The sequence below is a fragment of the Acanthopagrus latus genome, chromosome 16 (genome assembly GCF_904848185.1).
Source record: "Acanthopagrus latus isolate v.2019 chromosome 16, fAcaLat1.1, whole genome shotgun sequence".
NCBI lineage: Eukaryota > Metazoa > Chordata > Actinopteri > Spariformes > Sparidae > Acanthopagrus > Acanthopagrus latus.
Window position 1 is genome coordinate 3,628,728 of NC_051054.1, and position 6,000 is coordinate 3,634,727.

Genomic DNA, 6,000 nt, shown 5'->3' on the forward strand with positions numbered 1-6,000 from the left:
ACAATGTTAAATCTGTGTTAAACAGATGCTCTGCTGCTCGTCAGTCTGCCTATACCAGAAAAACAAACTGTGCCATCTGATGCACCTCAGATGCATCCACGGCATATGTTCTGTTCTGAAGACCTACTGATGTCTGTCACACAAATGTGTCCCAGAAAGTGTCAAGAAGTGACTTCATTTCACACTAAAGGTAAAGATAATTTCATTCTAGCACCAGTCGGTGGACCGACGAGAGGCTCCCTCGGGTTGGTTAGCTGTAAAATGTGATCACAAGTGGAACCAAGATCTGTTAAACTGACTGAAAGGCTACAGAGATAATGCTAATTGCTTGAAAAATAGAGAAATATTTCCCAAGAATATCAAACAGCAGGACATCTGGAACTCACCCAATCAATTATACATTACATATGTCATTTTCCTCTAGAAGGGAAAAACAACCAACATTTTATAAATCAACCAGCCAGGAGTACACCGTAATAGTCCGGTTTGATTGTGAAGTGTGCAGGAGAATACAGTCCAAACCCAGGGGGAAAAAAGGAAGAATGGAGGGAAAAAGAGAAACTAAATAATAAATACGTTGTATAGCAGTGGCACACTAATGAGCCCGTCGGGGGAGAAGAAGTGTGGATGTTCATTCGACAGCAGCCTCACTGAGCTGATTATTCCATTCATTACGAAGATGAGGAAAAGAACCTTGTTATCAGCGTTGTCACACTGATCTCACCTATTTGTTGTTGTTTTTTTCTTTTTTATGATGAACTTTGGACCATAATCAGACTGAATCGCGTCCAGAGACGTGCTCGCCAAAGTGAAACTCATGATAATTTGTCACAAATCGCAGTGTGAAATTAAAACGTGTTTATTTCCATTAAGGTGGCGCTGCCGGGTAGGTCAACGGCATTAAGGCATGAAGGCTGCGATTTTCACAGCCTGTGCAGCTTAAAGTGGAAGTCAGCAGGAATAAATATTAAGACGTTGCTCTGAAGGCCAATATAAATGTTTGTATTAATTTCTGCATGTCACGATTTATGTTTCACGTTGAGTGCTGATGCAGGAAGTAGTGTGGCCTGTAGAGAAGGTAAAGGAGAGGTGGAAGTACCTTAACCTAACAGCACAATCCAAACACACACCGAACCCCAAACCTCCATTTCTGCATGCATGCCTTGGAGTTCATTGCTGGGATAGACATGTAGGGTTTATGTGTGATCAGTGCTGTCTTGGATGTGTTGGGTAGTGAGTTCTAGAGGGAGGGGGAGGCTATCAGTATGGTCCAGTTGTTCCAGGTTCTGGTCTTGAGTGTTGGAGACGAGACGATGGCATCAGAGCAGCAAATGCAGCGAAGCAGAGTGATTTTGGAGCAGGTTCACGAGGCCGGAATCGGCCTGGTTGTAGACGCGCAGCAGAGTTCTGGATGTATCAGAGTTTATCTCGGACTTCTTGATGTGATTAAGGCAGGAGCCAGAGTTTGAGCAGCAAGAGAAGCAGAGTGATTGGCAGAGACAAACTACATTTCTTAGAGGAAAGAAGGAAGTCCGGCTGATATGAGCGACGTGTTGCTTGAAGGAGAAAATGCTGGCGAACGAACTCTGAGGTTGCGGTTGAGTGGAGAGGGAGTTGTTGGAAAAATGTTTGAAAAAGGGTTTGCACTTTCAAAATGTACTTTGCTGGTGAGTGGACCGATCTGTCTCTGTCTACCAGGGACTCACCTCAACCAATCAGATCAGCAGTGGGAGAGTGCTACCACCAAACTCTTCCTTACGCTATTAGCATCCCCGCTAACATCTCTAGGAGCCACCAACAGTCTCCTCTCATGCCAGTCATCACACCTAAACTCTGCTTGTCGCTGCCACTAGTTCCTCACTGGATGTTGATCGGCCTGAACGACTGTGATTCGGCCACAAGCGCATAGCTTGAAGCCTGGCGAGACGCCTCCCGAGGGAAATAATTCACCATCTCTGTGTTTAAATCGCTAAAATCTGCCAGACTTTATCTCAAATTCTTGTGGAAGTCCCTTGGTTTCCAGGGATACAAAAGTGTCAGGCTGAATCCAGCAGAATGTGCATAACATAGTAATGCAGAAGGCATCTAAGATATTTCAATATGATATAAAACTGCTGCCACAAAAACACAGAGTCTCGGGTGTGAATACTCGGCGCCCTGTCAGCTTTATATACTGCAGCTTCGATTAAGTGCTGTAACAAGCAGATACAGAATATATGAGATACTGGAAATGTTTTTGGAAATGTCCTATAATTCAATGACGCACAAGAAGAATCAGGAAGGAAATCATGAGTTAAAGGCACTAAGAGGATGTAAAGGAACTGAATCTGAGCTCTGCCCTCAGTTCATTTTGTTCTTTCGAGGATATTCTCACTATAAGGTATCAACATGTGTCCTGTAATACCCGTGAAGCTGAGTGCACTTTGGCATCACTTCCTGCTGCTGGTTTGTATTACATTGTCAGAGCCTGTGACCTGCACAGTTTGACTGGTTTTCCTCTCACCTGTCCGACTGATGCAAACAGAGCGGGCGAAGAAATACCCCCATATTGAATAAATCACCCAAACGCGCCTAAAGTGAATGTGGACTGGCCGGGTGAGGGATTCTCTCTAACACCGGGGCTTTAGCGAAGCTCTTTGCATGAAAGCGTCAAGCGAATGGCAATTTAACAGCACTCGGTCATAGTCAGACTGTTGGAGAATCATTCTCACACACTTTTGGCGTTTTGTGGTTCAAGTGTCATTGCTGCTTCTAATGGAGTTTGACCACTCACAGAACCATGAAGACGAGGGCTTTTTTTTTTTTTTCTGTCAATGTCAGAGTACATCTCACGGCAGCGAAGTGACAGTGTATAATATCAGGTCCACGCCGCTAATTCGACACTCCCCTCCCCCCCCACCTCCTCCTCCTCGATGTGCACAGACCATTTCATTTGTAATGAAGCCCGTGCCTCCCACAACTAAATGGATTACGGACTCGTGATCCGTGAACAGCACAAGAAGTGAAAGGTGGCAGGGTAGCCTCGCGCTCATAAAGACATCTCAGTTATTAAAAGATCACAGGTTAGATTCCCCCCCAGCCACCCTCCTCGAGGGCGAACGCAACCGAAAGCGTCCTTGAGAAACACTCCAAACTGCGAAATCACTCAAAGTCGTTCCTGTAAACTAAACGCCTCAGATGCAGGACGTGCAGACACTTCAGCAGCGAGTCAACGAGAACGCCAGATTCCCAGACATCCTGGCGGGCGCAGCCTCTTTTCCTACCGATGTTATATCGTCTAATTTGCAGTTCAAACGAGAGCAGATTTCACGGTTCTCTCTTTCTCCAACCTTCCCTCCTTTCTGCTCGCAATCTCGCCCCTTGATCTTAAATTCCTAATCACTGCCTTCCATGCAGATGTGAGGGGGTTGAGGGGGTATTAGCAGACTTTTTCCACATCACAGTGATTTCTCAACAGGTGAGTCACAGCCCAGAGGTGGATCATGAGCCTTACAGAACAGGATCAAGGTCAAACAGGGGAATATGATCGAGATACCACACACAGGGAACGTGTTTTTTTTTTTTCTTTACCGTAGTGCAGTGAATATAATTTCCATAGCAGATCAAACACACATTAGGCTTCCTCAGGTGTAGGACGTGTAAATCTTAGCTCAGAGGACGACGGCTGAAAACCTACCGGTTTATTGATTTTTATGAAATGTCAAAGAAGTGAGAGTAACTCACGTGTAAAATCATCCAATCTGCATAATGGAGAAATTATGTTCATTATCCACTTCCTGTCATCCTGCCGACTGTTTCAACTCTACGGGGGGTCATTATTTCCCCCCTGGCTGATTACATGTACATCCAGAGATAATATTGCATAACGTCTCGTAGCTCAAAAGCCTTTTTTCCTCAAATTTCTCCGTCAAAGTTTCATAACTCCTCTTCTCTCCTCTTCTTGGACTTTCTAATCAGTTCTGCCATCTTTAGTCTCTGCTACAGTCTTTTTTTTTCTGTAAAGCTGTCTGCATCCTGTTTTCTGCTCTCACAAACGCAGCGCATTTCATCTCATCATCTGTAGATTCAAGTTCATCTCCAGCAGTTTTTTTTTTCCTTATCTGCTCGTCCCATTGTCTCTTTCTCCTTTGTTCTCCATCCAGGTACGCTCTGCACTATATAACAGGATAAACCATCACGCTTTTTTAAGCAAGAAGCTTTACTTAGACGACAACTGCTGGTGTGACAGTAGAGTCATTTACAAGAAGAACACAAACACATTTAATGAATATTTATGTTACGTATGTTAAGTCGAGAAAGTCCCACCTCATTACAGCTGTATCTGTTGTTGGAACTTTCCTACAGAGGTGTTGATTAAATGTTATGATCGCTTTAGAAGCTGCAGTTTGTTTCCAGTCGACCAGCATTCAATAAATCAACCTTTATTCATATAGCGCCTTTCGAGCAAATCAAAAAGCAATTCAAAGTGCTTTACGAGTGATTGTAAAAAAAAACAAAAAACAACAACATGGGATATTATGAAAAACTAATATGGATTTAGAGACTGGTGCGCACCAGGCCTAATAAAATGAGTAGTTAGAATAACAGAAGATAAAGATTAAAAGATAAATACAAGCGTACGAGTTGATACAAAAAGTGTATCAATGTATAAATAAAATTAAAAAAGAATATACGAACATAATATTAATAACTATAAACAGTAAACTCTAAATAAGCCAGAGAAAATAGATTTTTTTTACATATATTAATATTGTACTGTAAGAAAAAAAGGAGCAATAAGTGAACAATATTACGTTCATGACAGCTGGGTTTATTGCAGGACTGCTATTGGACTGCATTATTTTTGTATTAGTGTACCTCATAAATTGGCAGCTGAGTGTAGAGCTGTCTCAGCGCTGTAATGGTGTATTTCATGGTGATGAGGGGGGGTTTGTAGTTCCTGCGCGATGAAATACAGTCGGTGAATTGCTGCCGAGACGTGTGCGTAGGATTCTTTCTCTTCATCTGTAAATCACCACAAAATGCTGGCTGGTAATGGGCCTTCATGGGCGTCAGCGGCCGCGGTACGAAGTGAATAAAAAGTAAACACAAGTATCGACTTTCCAAGTATAATTGTTCCGATCTGATAACAGGCTCCGTTGGCTTACCTTGAATTTATCCGGTTAATCCTCAGCTGTGGAGAAGCTCAGAGACCAACAGCCGGAGTAAACATGCTACGCTCCCATCTCACCGTGGAGGCGCGGTTGTCTGTTTGTGCTTTTATAAACTCATCAGACGTTATGAAGTACGACTTGTTTAGTTTTACCATCAGTTGACTTTGAAGGTCCGCGTTGTTAGAAAGTTGATTTTTGAGTCTCATTCCAAGTCATCAAAAACTGGCGATCATGACCCGACCTACAATCCCAAACCCACCGTGTTGGATGAGTTGCGTACGGAAGCCCTGAGGGACAAGAGAGAGATTTGGTTTTGTTTTGTTTTTTTCTATCTGGTGCTCCATTTTCTAAGTTCTACATTGTATTTCATGTGTAAAACAGAGTGAAAGAAAACAATTTAAAAATAAATATTAGAATTTAGGAACTGGAGCACCAGAAACAAAAACTAAACGTCTCCACTGCCCCTCAGGGCTTCTGTAGTTTGGAATGAGGCTCAAAGATCAACTTTCTCACTAAAGTGGACTTTTAAAGGTGCAACATGTAAGATTTTTAGCTGCAGTGGACTAAAATAGTCAGTAGAATGTAAGGAAACAATCATTTTGACATCAGGATGTTTATGTATTATGTTCAGGTGATATCAGTGGACGTTAACCTGCTAACCAGCTCACTCTGCAGTTACAACTGTTCCCTTTAATCCAGTCAGGCCTCATCAAATTAAACGTGTACTTACTCATAAATACCAACCACCTTAATACACCAGAAACTGAGAAGAAAATGTCACAAAAGCGCTCTATCTCGCAATTTTAAAGAAAGCAAGAAAGTTAATGTCGTTGTTGTAATTAAAACT

At 42.6% G+C, this 6,000-nt stretch overlaps 1 long non-coding RNA gene across 1 annotated transcript; it reads right to left on the minus strand.

Annotated features, from left to right (window-relative positions):
• Nucleotides 1–3,279: 3,279 nt before the first annotated feature.
• On the minus strand, nt 3,280–5,432 carry LOC119004473. The gene is made up of 3 exons (XR_005070235.1): nt 5,148–5,432; nt 4,858–5,004; nt 3,280–4,154 (listed from the first exon to the last, which is right to left on the minus strand). It is a non-coding gene; the product is annotated as an uncharacterized LOC119004473 (long non-coding RNA).
• Nucleotides 5,433–6,000: the final 568 nt, after the last annotated feature.